Below are 16,449 nucleotides of genomic sequence, written 5' to 3'. Positions count from 1 at the left end.
TAAAAAAATTGAAATTTTTATATGAAAAACTTCTTTTGCCCATATTTCCTAAACTAAGCGTCCTAGAGCGAAAAGGACTTTAATTCGTGACCACCCCGACAAAATTGAAAAACCCACCCACACCTAAAAAAAAATTGAAATTTTTATATGAAAAACTTCTTTTGCCCATATCTCCTTAAATATGCGTCCTAGAGCGAAAAGGACTTCAATTCGTGACCACCCCCAAAAAAATGAAAAATCCACCCAAAACCTAAAAAAAAATTAAATTTTTATATGAAAAACTTCTTTTGCCCATGTCTCCTTAAATATGCGTCCTAGAGCGAAAAGGACTTCAATTCGTGACCATCCCCAAAAAATCGAAAAATCCACCCAAAACCTAAAAAAATTGAAATTTTTATATGAAAAACTTCTTTTGCCCATATCTCCTTAAATATGCGTCCTAGAGCGAAAAGGACTTCAATTCGTGACCACTCCCAAAAAATCGAAAAATCCACCCAAAACCTAAAAAAATTTAAATTTTAATATGAAAAACTTCTTTTGCCCATATCTCCTTAAATATGCGTCCTAGAGCGAAAAGGACTTCAATTCGTGACCACCCCCAAAAAATCTAAAAATCCACCCAAAACCTAAAAAAATTGAAATTTTTTATATGAAAAACTTCTTTTGCCCATATCTCCTTAAATATGCGTCCTAGAGAGAAAAGGACTTCAATTCGTGACCACCCCCAAAAAATCGAAAAATCTACCCAAAACCTAAAAAAATTGAAATTTTTATATGAAAAACTTCTTTTGCCCATATCTCCTAAACTAAGCGTCCTAGAGCGAAAAGGACTTTAATTCGTGACCACCCCGACAAAATTGAAAAATCCACCCAAACCTAAAAAAAAAATTGAAATTTTTATATGAAAAACTTCTTTTGCCCATATCTCCTTAAATATGCGTCCTAGAGCGAAAAGGACTTCAATTCGTGACCACCCCCAAAAAAATGAAAAATCCACCCAAAACCTAAAAAAAATTAAATTTTTATATGAAAAACTTCTTTTGCCCATATCTCCTTAAATATGCGTCCTAGAGCGAAAAGGACTTCAATTCGTGACCATCCCCAAAAAATCGAAAAATCCACCCAACACCTAAAAAAATTGAAATTTTTATATGAAAAACTTCTTTTGCCCATATCTCCTTAAATATGCGTCCTAGAGCGAAAAGGACTTCAATTCGTGACCACCCCAAAAAAAATGAAAAATCCACCCAAAACCTAAAAAAATTGAAATTTTTATATGAAAAACTTCTTTTGCCCATATCTCCTAAACTAAGCGTCCTAGAGCGAAAAGGACTTTAATTCGTGACCACCCCGAAAAAATTAAAAAATCCACCCAAACCTAAAAAAAATTGAAATTTTTATATGAAAAACTTCTTTTGCCCATATCTCCTTAAATATGCGTCCTAGAGCGAAAAGGACTTCAATTCGTGACTACCCCCAAAAAATCTAAAAATCCACCCAAAACCTAGAAAAATTGAAATTTTTTATATGAAAAACTTCTTTTGCCCATATCTCCTTAAATATGCGTCCTAGAGCGAAAAGGACTTCAATTCGTGACCACCCCCAAAAAATCGAAAAATCCACCCAAAACCTAAAAAAATTGAAATTTTTATATGAAAAACTTCTTTTGCCCATATCTCCTAAACTAAGCGTCCTAGAGCGAAAAGGACTTCAATTCGTGACCACCCCCAAAAAATCTAAAAATCCACCCAAAACCTAAAAAAAATGAAATTTTTTATATGAAAAACTTCTTTTGCCCATATCTCCTTAAATATGCGTCCTACAGCGAAAAGGACTTCAATTCGTGACCACCCCCAAAAAATCGAAAAATCTACCCAAAACCTAAAAAAATTGAAATTTTTATATGAAAAACTTCTTTTGCCCATATCTCCTAAACTAAGCGTCCTAGAGCGAAAAGGACTTTAATTCGTGACCACCCCGACAAAATTGAAAAATCCAACCAAACCTAAAAAAAATTGAAATTTTTATATGAAAAACTTCTTTTGCCCATATCTCCTTAAATATGCGTCCTAGAGCGAAAAGGACTTCAATTCGTGACCACCCCCAAAAAATCGAAAAATCCACCCAAAACCTAAAAAAAAATTAAATTTTTATATGAAAAACTTCTTTTGCCCATATCTCCTTAAATATGCGTCCTAGAGCGAAAAGGACTTCAATTCGTGACCATCCCCAAAAAATCGAAAAATCCACCCAAAACCTAAAAAAATTGAAATTTTTATATGAAAAACTTATTTTGCCCATATCTCCTTAAATATGCGTCCTAGAGCGAAAAGGACTTCAATTCGTGACCACCCCCAAAAAAATGAAAAATCCACCCAAAACCTAAAAAAATTGAAATTTTTATATGAAAAACTTCTTTTGCCCATATCTCCTAAACTAAGCGTCCTAGAGCGAAAAGGACTTTAATTCGTGACCACCCCGAAAAAATTGAAAAATCCACCCAAACCTAAAAAAAATTGAAATTTTTATATGAAAAACTTCTTTTGCCCATATCTCCTTAAATATGCGTCCTAGAGCGAAAAGGACTTCAATTCGTGACTACCCCCAAAAAATCTAACAATCCACCCAAAACCTAAAAAAATTGAAATTTTTATATGAAAAACTTCTTTTGCCCATATCTCCTAAACTAAGCGTCCTAGAGCGAAAAGGACTTCAATTCGTGACCACCCCGACAAAGTTGAAAAATCCACCCAAAACCTAAAAAAAATTGAAATTTTTGTATGAAAAACTTCTTTTGCCCATATCTCCTTAAATATGCGTCCTAGAGCGAAAAGGACTTCAATTCGTGACCACCCCCAAAAAATCGAAAAATCCACCCAAAACCTAAAAAAATTGAAATTTTTATATGAAAAACTTCTTTTGCCCATATCTCCTAAACTAAGCGTCCTAGAGCGAAAAGGACTTCAATTCGTGACCACCCCCAAAAAATCGAAAAATCCACCCAAAACCTAAAAAAATTTAAATTTTAATATGAAAAACTTCTTTTGCCCATATCTCCTTAAATATGCGTCCTAGGGCGAAAAGGACTTCAATTCGTGACCACCCCCAAAAAATCGAAAAATCCACCCAAAACCTAAAAAAATTGAAATTTTTATATGAAAAACTTCTTTTGCCCATATCTCCTTAAATATGCGTCCTAGAGCGAAAAGGACTTCAATTCGTGACCACCCCCAAAAAATCGAAAAATCCACCCAAAACCTAAAAAAATTGAAATTTTTATATGAAAAACTTCTTTTGCCCATATCTCCTAAACTAAGCGTCCTAGAGCGAAAAGGACTTTAATTCGTGACCACCCAGACAAAATTGAAAAATCCACCCAAAACCTAAAAAAAAATTGAAATTTTTGTATGAAAAACTTCTTTTGCCCATATCTCCTTAAATATGCGTCCTAGAGCGAAAAGGACTTCAATTCGTGACCACCCCCAAAAAATCGAAAAATCCACCCAAAACCTAAAAAAATTTAAATTTTTATATGAAAAACTTCTTTTGCCCATATCTCCTAAACTAAGCGTCCTAGAGCGAAAAGTACTTCAATTCGTGACCACCCCCAAAAAATCGAAAAATCCACCCAAAACCTAAAAAAATTAAAATTTTAATATGAAAAACTTCTTTTGCCCATATCTCCTTAAATATGCGTCCTAGAGCGAAAAGGACTTCAATTCGTGACCACCCCCAAAAAATCGAAAAATCCACCCAAAACCTAAAAAAATTGAAATTTTTATATGAAAAACTTCTTTTGCCCATATCTCCTTAAATATGCGTCCTAGAGCGAAAAGGACTTCACTTCGTGACCACCCCCAAAAAATCGAAAAATCCACCCAAAACCTAAAAAAATTAAATTTTTATATGAAAAACTTCTTTGGCCCATATCTCCTTAAATATGCGTCCTAGAGCGAAAAGGACTTCAATTCGTGACCACTCCCAAAAAATCGAAAAATCCACCCAAAACCTGAAAAAATTTAAATTTTAATATGAAAAACTTCTTTTGCCCATATCTCCTTAAATATGCGTCCTAGAGCGAAAAGGACTTCAATTCGTGACCACCCCCAAAAAATCTAAAAATCCACCCAAAACCTAAAAAAATTGAAATTTTTTATATGAAAAACTTCTTTTGCCCATATCTCCTTAAATATGCGTCCTAGAGCGAAAAGGACTTCAATTCGTGACCACCCCCAAAAAATCGAAAAATCTACCCAAAACCTAAAAAAATTGAAATTTTTATATGAAAAACTTCTTTTGCCCATATTTCCTAAACTAAGCGTCCTAGAGCGAAAAGGACTTTAATTCGTGACCACCCCGACAAAATTGAAAAATCCACCCACACCTAAAAAAAAATTGAAATTTTTATATGAAAAACTTCTTTTGCCCATATCTCCTTAAATATGCGTCCTAGAGCGAAAAGGACTTCAATTCGTGACCACCCCCAAAAAAATGAAAAATCCACCCAAAACCTAAAAAAAAATTAAATTTTTATATGAAAAACTTCTTTTGCCCATGTCTCCTTAAATATGCGTCCTAGAGCGAAAAGGACTTCAATTCGTGACCATCCCCAAAAAATCGAAAAATCCACCCAAAACCTAAAAAAATTGAAATTTTTATATGAAAAACTTCTTTTGCCCATATCTCCTTAAATATGCGTCCTAGAGCGAAAAGGACTTCAATTCGTGACCACTCCCAAAAAATCGAAAAATCCACCCAAAACCTAAAAAAATTTAAATTTTAATATGAAAAACTTCTTTTGCCCATATCTCCTTAAATATGCGTCCTAGAGCGAAAAGGACTTCAATTCGTGACCACCCCCAAAAAATCTAAAAATCCACCCAAAACCTAAAAAAATTGAAATTTTTTATATGAAAAACTTCTTTTGCCCATATCTCCTTAAATATGCGTCCTAGAGAGAAAAGGACTTCAATTCGTGACCACCCCCAAAAAATCGAAAAATCTACCCAAAACCTAAAAAAATTGAAATTTTTATATGAAAAACTTCTTTTGCCCATATCTCCTAAACTAAGCGTCCTAGAGCGAAAAGGACTTTAATTCGTGACCACCCCGACAAAATTGAAAAATCCACCCAAACCTAAAAAAAAAATTGAAATTTTTATATGAAAAACTTCTTTTGCCCATATCTCCTTAAATATGCGTCCTAGAGCGAAAAGGACTTCAATTCGTGACCACCCCCAAAAAAATGAAAAATCCACCCAAAACCTAAAAAAAATTAAATTTTTATATGAAAAACTTCTTTTGCCCATATCTCCTTAAATATGCGTCCTAGAGCGAAAAGGACTTCAATTCGTGACCATCCCCAAAAAATCGAAAAATCCACCCAACACCTAAAAAAATTGAAATTTTTATATGAAAAACTTCTTTTGCCCATATCTCCTTAAATATGCGTCCTAGAGCGAAAAGGACTTCAATTCGTGACCACCCCAAAAAAAATGAAAAATCCACCCAAAACCTAAAAAAATTGAAATTTTTATATGAAAAACTTCTTTTGCCCATATCTCCTAAACTAAGCGTCCTAGAGCGAAAAGGACTTTAATTCGTGACCACCCCGAAAAAATTGAAAAATCCACCCAAACCTAAAAAAAATTGAAATTTTTATATGAAAAACTTCTTTTGCCCATATCTCCTTAAATATGCGTCCTAGAGCGAAAAGGACTTCAATTCGTGACTACCCCCAAAAAATCTAAAAATCCACCCAAAACCTAGAAAAATTGAAATTTTTTATATGAAAAACTTCTTTTGCCCATATCTCCTTAAATATGCGTCCTAGAGCGAAAAGGACTTCAATTCGTGACCACCCCCAAAAAATCGAAAAATCCACCCAAAACCTAAAAAAATTGAAATTTTTATATGAAAAACTTCTTTTGCCCATATCTCCTAAACTAAGCGTCCTAGAGCGAAAAGGACTTCAATTCGTGACCACCCCCAAAAAATCTAAAAATCCACCCAAAACCTAAAAAAAATGAAATTTTTTATATGAAAAACTTCTTTTGCCCATATCTCCTTAAATATGCGTCCTACAGCGAAAAGGACTTCAATTCGTGACCACCCCCAAAAAATCGAAAAATCTACCCAAAACCTAAAAAAATTGAAATTTTTATATGAAAAACTTCTTTTGCCCATATCTCCTAAACTAAGCGTCCTAGAGCGAAAAGGACTTTAATTCGTGACCACCCCGACAAAATTGAAAAATCCAACCAAACCTAAAAAAAATTGAAATTTTTATATGAAAAACTTCTTTTGCCCATATCTCCTTAAATATGCGTCCTAGAGCGAAAAGGACTTCAATTCGTGACCACCCCCAAAAAATCGAAAAATCCACCCAAAACCTAAAAAAAAATTAAATTTTTATATGAAAAACTTCTTTTGCCCATATCTCCTTAAATATGCGTCCTAGAGCGAAAAGGACTTCAATTCGTGACCATCCCCAAAAAATCGAAAAATCTACCCAAAACCTAAAAAAATTGAAATTTTTATATGAAAAACTTATTTTGCCCATATCTCCTTAAATATGCGTCCTAGAGCGAAAAGGACTTCAATTCGTGACCACCCCCAAAAAAATGAAAAATCCACCCAAAACCTAAAAAAATTGAAATTTTTATATGAAAAACTTCTTTTGCCCATATCTCCTAAACTAAGCGTCCTAGAGCGAAAAGGACTTTAATTCGTGACCACCCCGAAAAAATTGAAAAATCCACCCAAACCTAAAAAAAATTGAAATTTTTATATGAAAAACTTCTTTTGCCCATATCTCCTTAAATATGCGTCCTAGAGCGAAAAGGACTTCAATTCGTGACCACCCCCAAAAAATCGAAAAATCCACCCAAAACCTAAAAAAATTGAAATTTTTATATGAAAAACTTCTTTTGCCCATATCTCCTAAACTAAGCGTCCTAGAGCGAAAAGGACTTCAATTCGTGACCACCCCCAAAAAATCGAAAAATCCACCCAAAACCTAAAAAAATTTAAATTTTAATATGAAAAACTTCTTTTGCCCATATCTCCTTAAATATGCGTCCTAGGGCGAAAAGGACTTCAATTCGTGACCACCCCCAAAAAATCGAAAAATCCACCCAAAACCTAAAAAAATTGAAATTTTTATATGAAAAACTTCTTTTGCCCATATCTCCTTAAATATGCGTCCTAGAGCGAAAAGGACTTCAATTCGTGACCACCCCGACAAAGTTGAAAAATCCACCCAAAACCTAAAAAAAATTGAAATTTTTGTATGAAAAACTTCTTTTGCCCATATCTCCTTAAATATGCGTCCTAGAGCGAAAAGGACTTCAATTCGTGACCACCCCCAAAAAATCGAAAAATCCACCCAAAACCTAAAAAAATTGAAATTTTTATATGAAAAACTTCTTTTGCCCATATCTCCTAAACTAAGCGTCCTAGAGCGAAAAGGACTTCAATTCGTGACCACCCCCAAAAAATCGAAAAATCCACCCAAAACCTAAAAAAATTTAAATTTTAATATGAAAAACTTCTTTTGCCCATATCTCCTTAAATATGCGTCCTAGGGCGAAAAGGACTTCAATTCGTGACCACCCCCAAAAAATCGAAAAATCCACCCAAAACCTAAAAAAATTGAAATTTTTATATGAAAAACTTCTTTTGCCCATATCTCCTTAAATATGCGTCCTAGAGCGAAAAGGACTTCAATTCGTGACCACCCCCAAAAAATCTAAAAATCCACCCAAAACCTAAAAAAATTGAAATTTTTTATATGAAAAACTTCTTTTGCCCATATCTCCTTAAATATGCGTCCTAGAGCGAAAAGGACTTCAATTCGTGACCACCCCCAAAAAATCGAAAAATCCACCCAAAACCTAAAAAAATTGAAATTTTTATATGAAAAACTTCTTTTGCCCATATCTCCTAAACTAAGCGTCCTAGAGCGAAAAGGACTTTAATTCGTGACCACCCCGACAAAATTGAAAAATCCACCAAAAACCTAAAAAAAAATTGAAATTTTTGTATGAAAAAATTCTTTTGCCCATATCTCCTTAAATATGCGTCCTAGAGCGAAAAGGACTTCAATTCGTGACCACTCCCAAAAAATCGAAAAATCCACCCAAAACCTAAAAAAATTTAAATTTTTATATGAAAAACTTCTTTTGCCCATATCTCCTAAACTAAGCGTCCTAGAGCGAAAAGGACTTCAATTCGAGACCACCCCCAAAAAATCGAAAAATCCACCCAAAACCTAAAAAAAATTAAATTTTAATATGAAAAACTTCTTTTGCCCATATCTCCTTAAATATGCGTCCTAGAGCGAAAAGGACTTCAATTCGTGACCACCCCCAAAAAATCGAAAAATCCACCCAAAACCTAAAAAAATTGAAATTTTTATATGAAAAACTTCTTTTGCCCATATCTCCTTAAATATGCGTCCTAGAGCTAAAAGGACTTCAATTCGTGACCACCCCCAAAAAATCGAAAAATCCACCCAAAACCTAAAAAAAATTAAATTTTTATATGAAAAACTTCTTTTGCCCATATCTCCTTAAATATGCGTCCTAGAGCGAAAAGGACTTCAATTCGTGACCACCCCCAAAAAATCGAAAAATCCACCCAAAACCTAAAAAAAATTAAATTTTTATATGAAAAACTTCTTTGGCCCATATATCCTTCAATTCGTGACCACCCCCAAAAAATCGAAAAATCCACCCAAAACCTAAAAAAATTGAAATTTTTATATGAAAAACTTCTTTTGCCCATATCTCCTTAAATATGCGTCCTAGAGCGAAAAGGACTTCAATTCGTGACCACCCCCAAAAAATCTAAAAATCCACCCAAAACCTAAAAAAATTGAAATTTTTTATATGAAAAACTTCTTTTGCCCATATCTCCTTAAATATGCGTCCTAGAGCGAAAAGGACTTCAATTCGTGACCACCCCCAAAAAATCGAAAAATCCACCCAAAACCTAAAAAAATTGAAATTTTTATATGAAAAACTTCTTTTGCCCATATCTCCTAAACTAAGCGTCCTAGAGCGAAAAGGACTTTAATTCGTGACCACCCCGACAAAATTGAAAAATCCACCAAAAACCTAAAAAAAAATTGAAATTTTTGTATGAAAAAATTCTTTTGCCCATATCTCCTTAAATATGCGTCCTAGAGCGAAAAGGACTTCAATTCGTGACCACTCCCAAAAAATCGAAAAATCCACCCAAAACCTAAAAAAATTTAAATTTTTATATGAAAAACTTCTTTTGCCCATATCTCCTAAACTAAGCGTCCTAGAGCGAAAAGGACTTCAATTCGAGACCACCCCCAAAATATCGAAAAATCCACCCAAAACCTAAAAAAAATTAAATTTTAATATGAAAAACTTCTTTTGCCCATATCTCCTTAAATATGCGTCCTAGAGCGAAAAGGACTTCAATTCGTGACCACCCCCAAAAAATCGAAAAATCCACCCAAAACCTAAAAAAATTGAAATTTTTATATGAAAAACTTCTTTTGCCCATATCTCCTTAAATATGCGTCCTAGAGCTAAAAGGACTTCAATTCGTGACCACCCCCAAAAAATCGAAAAATCCACCCAAAACCTAAAAAAAATTAAATTTTTATATGAAAAACTTCTTTTGCCCATATCTCCTTAAATATGCGTCCTAGAGCGAAAAGGACTTCAATTCGTGACCACCCCCAAAAAATCGAAAAATCCACCCAAAACCTAAAAAAAATTAAATTTTTATATGAAAAACTTCTTTGGCCCATATATCCTTAAATATGCGTCCTAGAGCGAAAAGGACTTCAATTCGTGACCACCCCCAAAAAATCGAAAAATCCACCCAAAACCTAAAAAAATTTAAATTTTAATATGAAAAACTTCTTTTGCCCATATCTCCTTAAATATGCGTCCTAGAGCGAAAAGGACTTCAATTCGTGACCACCCCCAAAAAATCTAAAAATCCACCCAAAACCTAAAAAAATTGAAATTTTTTATATGAAAAACTTCTTTTGCCCATATCTCCTTAAATATGCGTCCTAGAGCGAAAAGGACTTCAATTCGTGACCACCCCCAAAAAATCGAAAAATCTACCCAAAACCTAAAAAAATTGAAATTTTTATATGAAAAACTTCTTTTGCCCATATCTCCTAAACTAAGCGTCCTAGAGCGAAAAGGACTTTAATTCGTGACCACCCCGACAAAATTGAAAAATCCACCCAAACCTAAAAAAATTGAAATTTTTATATGAAAAACTTCTTTTGCCCATATCTCCTTAAATATGCGTCCTAGAGCGAAAAGGACTTCAATTCGTGACAACCCCCAAAAAAATGAAAAATCCACCCAAAACCTAAAAAAATTAAATTTTTATATGAAAAACTTCTTTTGCCCATATCTCCTTAAATATGCGTCCTAGAGCGAAAAGGACTTCAATTCGTGACCACCCCCAAAAAATCGAAAAATCCACCCAAAACCTAAAAAAAATTAAATTTTTATATGATAAACTTCTTTGGCCCATATCTCCTTAAATATGCGTCCTAGAGCGAAAAGGACTTCAATTCGTGACCACCCCCAAAAAATCGAAAAATCCACCCAAAACCTAAAAAAATTTAAATTTTAATATGAAAAACTTCTTTTGCCCATATCTCCTTAAATATGCGTCCTAGAGCGGAAAGGACTTCAATTCGTGACCACCCCCAAAAAATCTAAAAATCCACCCAAAACCTAAAAAAATTGAAAACTTCTTTTGCCCATATCTCCTTAAATATGCGTCCTAGAGCGAAAAGGACTTCAATTCGTGACCACCCCCAAAAAATCGAAAAATCTACCCAAAACCTAAAAAAATTGAAATTTTTATATGAAAAACTTCTTTTGCCCATATCTCCTAAACTAAGCGTCCTAGAGCGAAAAGGACTTTAATTCGTGACCACCCCGACAAATTGAAAAATCCACCCAAACCTAAAAAAAAATTGAAATTTTTATATGAAAAACTTCTTTTGCCCATATCTCCTTAAATATGCGTCCTAGAGCGAAAAGGACTTCAATTCGTGACCACTCCCAAAAAATCGAAAAATCCACCCAAAACCTAAAAAAATTGAAATTTTTATATGAAAAACTTCCTTTGCCCATATCTCCTTAAATATGCGTCCTAGAGCGAAAAGGACTTCAATTCGTGACCACCCCCAAAAAAATGAAAAATCCACCCAAAACCTAAAAAAATTGAAATTTTTATATGAAAAACTTCTTTTGCCCATATCTCCTAAACTAAGCGTCCTAGAGCGAAAAGGACTTTAATTCGTGACCACCCCGAAAAAATTGATAAATCCACCCAAACCTAAAAAAAATTGAAATTTTTATATGAAAAACTTCTTTTGCCCATATCGCCTTAAATATGCGTCCTAGAGCGAAAAGGACTTCAATTCGTGACCACCCCCAAAAAATCTAAAAATCCACCCAAAACCTAAAAAAATTGAAATTTTTTATATGAAAAACTTCTTTTGCCCATATCTCCTTAAATATGCGTCCTAGAGCGAAAAGGACTTCAATTCGTGACCACCCCCAAAAAATCGAAAAATCCACCCAAAACCTAAAAAAATTGAAATTTTTATATGAAAAACTTCTTTTGCCCATATCTCCTAAACTAAGCGTCCTAGAGCGAAAAGGACTTTAATTCGTGACCACCCCGACAAAATTGAAAAATCCACCCAAAACCTAAAAAAAATTGAAATTTTTGTATGAAAAACTTCTTTTGCCCATATCTCCTTAAATATGCGTCCTAGAGCGAAAAGGACTTCAATTCGTGACCACCCCCAAAAAATCGAAAAATCTACCCAAAACCTAAAAAAATTGAAATTTTTATATGAAAAACTTCTTTTGCCCATATCTCCTAAACTAAGCGTCCTAGAGCGAAAAGGACTTCAATTCGTGACCACCCCAAAAAAATGAAAAATCCACCCAAAACCTAAAAAAAATTAAATTTTTATATGAAAAACTTCTTTTGCCCATATCTCCTTAAATATGCGTCCTAGAGCGAAAAGGACTTCAATTCGTGACCACCCCGAAAAAATTGAAAAATCCACCCAAACCTAAAAAAAATTTAAATTTTAATATGAAAAACTTCTTTTGCCCATATCTCCTTAAATATGCGTCCTAGAGCGAAAATGACTTCAATTCGTGACCACCCCCAAAAAATCGAAAAATCCACCCAAAACCTAAAAAAATTGAAATTTTTATATGAAAAACTTCTTTTGCCCATATCTCCTAAACTAAGCGTCCTAGAGCGAAAAGGACTTTAATTCGTGACCACCCCGATAAAATTGAAAAATCCACCCAAAACCTAAAAAAAAATTGAAATTTTTGTATGAAAAACTTCTTTTGCCCATATCTCCTTAAATATGCGTCCTAGAGCGAAAAGGACTTCAATTCGTGACCACCCCCAAAAAATCGAAAAATCCACCCAAAACCTAACAAAATTTAAATTTTTATATGAAAAACTTCTTTTGCCCATATCTCCTAAACTAAGCGTCCTAGAGCGAAAAGGACTTCAATTCGTGACCACCCCCAAAAAATCGAAAAATCCACCCAAAACCTAAAAAAATTTAAATTTTAATATGAAAAACTTCTTTTGCCCATATCTCCTTAAATATGCGTCCTAGAGCGAAAAGGACTTCAATTCGTGACCACCCCCAAAAAATCGAAAAATCCACCCAAAACCTAAAAAAATTGAAATTTTTATATGAAAAACTTCTTTTGCCCATATCTCCTTAAATATGCGTCCTAGAGCGAAAAGGACTTTAATTCGTGACCACCCCCAAAAAATTGAAAAATCCACCCAAACCTAAAAAAAAATTGAAATTTTTATATGAAAAACTTCTTTTGCCCATATCTCCTTAAATATGCGTCCTAGAGCGAAAAGGACTTCAATTCGTGACCACCCCCAAAAAAATGAAAAATCCACCCAAAACCTAAAAAAAATTAAATTTTTATATGAAAAACTTCTTTTGCCCATATCTCCTTAAATATGCGTCCTAGAGCGAAAAGGACTTCAATTCGTGACCACCCCCAAAAAATCGAAAAATCCACCCAAAACCTAAAAAAATTGAAATTTTTATATGAAAAACTTCTTTTGCCCATATCTCCTTAAATATGCGTCCTAGAGCGAAAAGGACTTCAATTCGTGACCACCCCCAAAAAATCGAAAAATCCACCCAAAACCTAAAAAAAATTAAATTTTTATATGAAAAACTTCTTTGCCCCATATCTCCTTAAATATGCGTCCTAGAGCGAAAAGGACTTCAATTCGTGACCACCCCCAAAAAATCGAAAAATCCACCCAAAACCTAAAAAAATTTAAATTTTAATATGAAAAACTTCTTTTGCCCATATCTCCTTAAATATGCGTCCTAGAGCGAAAAGGACTTCAATTCGTGACCACCCCCAAAAAATCTAAAAATCCACCCAAAACCTAAAAAAATTGAAATTTTTTATATGAAAAACTTCTTTTGCCCATATCTCCTTAAATATGCGTCCTAGAGCGAAAAGGACTTCAATTCGTGACCACCCCCAAAAAATCGAAAAATCTACCCAAAACCTAAAAAAATTGAAATTTTTATATGAAAAACTTCTTTTGCCCATATCTCCTAAACTAAGCGTCCTAGAGCGAAAAGGACTTTAATTCGTGACCACCCCGACAAAATTGAAAAATCCACCCAAACCTAAAAAAAAATTTAAATTTTTATATGAAAAACTTCTTTTGCCCATATCTCCTTAAATATGCGTCCTAGAGCGAAAAGGACTTCAATTCGTGACCACCCCCAAAAAAATGAAAAATCCACCCAAACCTAAAAAAAATTGAAATTTTTATATGAAAAACTTCTTTTGCCCATATCTCCTTAAATATGCGTCCTAGAGCGAAAAGGACTTCAATTCGTGACCACCCCCAAAAAAATGAAAAATCCACCCAAAACCTAAAAAAATTTAAATTTTTATATGAAAAACTTCTTTTGCCCATATCTCCTAAACTAAGCTTCCTAGAGCGAAAAGGACTTTAATTCGTGACCACCCCCAAAAAATCGAAAAATCTACCCAAAACCTAAAAAAATTGAAATTTTTATATGAAAAACTTCTTTTGCCCATATCTCCTAAACTAAGCGTCCTAGAGCGAAAAGGACTTTAATTCGTGACCACCCCGACAAAATTGAAAAATCCACCCAAACCTAAAAAAATTGAAATTTTTATATGAAAAACTTCTTTTGCCCATATCTCCTTAAATATGCGTCCTAGAGCGAAAAGGACTTCAATTCGTGACCACCCCCAAAAAAATGAAAAATCCACCCAAAACCTAAAAAAAATTAAATTTTTATATGAAAAACTTCTTTTGCCCATATCTCCTTAAATATGCGTCCTAGAGCGAAAAGGACTTCAATTCGTGACCACCCCCAACAAATCGAAAAATCCACCCAAAACCTAAAAAAATTGAAATTTTTATATGAAAAACTTCTTTTGCCCATATCTCCTTAAATATGCGTCCTAGAGCGAAAAGGACTTCAATTCGTGACCACCCCCAAAAAATCTAAAAATCCACCCAAAACCTAAAAAAATTGAAATTTTTATATGAAAAACTTCTTTTGCCCATATCTCCTAAACTAAGCGTCCTAGAGCGAAAAGGACTTTAATTCGTGACCACCCCGACAAAATTGAAAAATCCACCCAAAACCTAAAAAAAAAATAGAAATTTTTGTATGAAAAACTTCTTTTGCCCATATCTCCTTAAATATGCGTCCTAGAGCGAAAAGGACTTCAATTCGTGACCACCCCCAAAAAATCGAAAAATCCACCCAAAACCTAAAAAAATTTAAATTTTTATATGAAAAACTTCTTTTGCCCATATCTCCTTAAATATGCGTCCTAGAGCGAAAAGGACTTCAATTCGTGACCATCCCCAAAAAATCGAAAAATCCACCCAAAACCTAAAAAAATTGAAAACTTCTTTTGCCCATATCTCCTTAAATATGCGTCCTAGAGCGAAAAGGACTTCAATTCGTGACCACCCCCAAAAAATCGAAAAATCTACCCAAAACCTAAAAAAATTGAAATTTTTATATGAAAAACTTCTTTTGCCCATATCTCCTAAACTAAGCGTCCTAGAGCGAAAAGGACTTTAATTCGTGACCACCCCGAAAAAAATGAAAAATCCACCCAAACCTAAAAAAAAATTGAAATTTTTATATGAAAAACTTCTTTTGCCCATATCTCCTTAAATATGCGTCCTAGAGCGAAAAGGACTTCAATTCGTGACCACCCCCAAAAAAATGAAAAATGCACCCAAAACCTAAAAAAAATTAAATTTTTATATGAAAAACTTCTTTTGCCCATATCTCCTTAAATATGCGTCCTAGAGCGAAAAGGACTTCAATTCGTGACCACTCCCAAAAAATCGAAAAATCCACCCAAAACCTAAAAAAATTGAAATTTTTATATGAAAAACTTCCTTTGCCCATATCTCCTTAAATATGCGTCCTAGAGCGAAAAGGACTTCAATTCGTGACCACCCCCAAAAAAATGAAAAATCCACCCAAAACCTAAAAAAATTGAAATTTTTATATGAAAAACTTCTTTTGCCCATATCTCCTAAACTAAGCGTCCTAGAGCGAAAAGGACTTTAATTCGTGACCACCCCGAAAAAATTGAAAAATCCACCCAAACCTAAAAAAAATTGAAATTTTTATATGAAAAACTTCTTTTGCCCATATCGCCTTAAATATGCGTCCTAGAGCGAAAAGGACTTCAATTCGTGACCACCCCCAAAAAATCTAAAAATCCACCCAAAACCTAAAAAAATTGAAATTTTTTATATGAAAAACTTCTTTTGCCCATATCTCCTTAAATATGCGTCCTAGAGCGAAAAGGACTTCAATTCGTGACCACCCCGACAAAATTGAAAAATCCACCCAAAACCTAAAAAAAATTGAAATTTTTGTATGAAAAACTTCTTTTGCCCATATCTCCTTAAATATGCGTCCTAGAGCGAAAAGGACTTCAATTCGTGACCACCCCCAAAAAATCGAAAAATCCACCCAAAACCTAAAAAAATTTAAATTTTTATATGAAAAACTTCTTTTGCCCATATCTCCTAAACTAAGCGTCCTAGAGCGAAAAGGACTTTAATTCGTGACCACCCCGACAAAATTGAAAAATCCACCCAAAACCTAAAAAAAATTGAAATTTTTGTATGAAAAACTTCTTTTGCCCATATCTCCTTAAATATGCGTCCTAGAGCGAAAAGGACTTCAATTCGTGACCACCCCCAAAAAATCGAAAAATCTACCCAAAACCTAAAAAAATTGAAATTTTTATATGAAAAACTTCTTTTGCCCATATCTCCTAAACTAAGCGTCCTAGAGCGAAAAGGACTTCAATTCGTGACCAC

This window comes from Haematobia irritans, chromosome 2, assembly GCF_050003625.1.
Source record: "Haematobia irritans isolate KBUSLIRL chromosome 2, ASM5000362v1, whole genome shotgun sequence".
NCBI lineage: Eukaryota > Metazoa > Arthropoda > Insecta > Diptera > Muscidae > Haematobia > Haematobia irritans.
Note: the sequence above shows the minus strand (reverse complement) of the source record.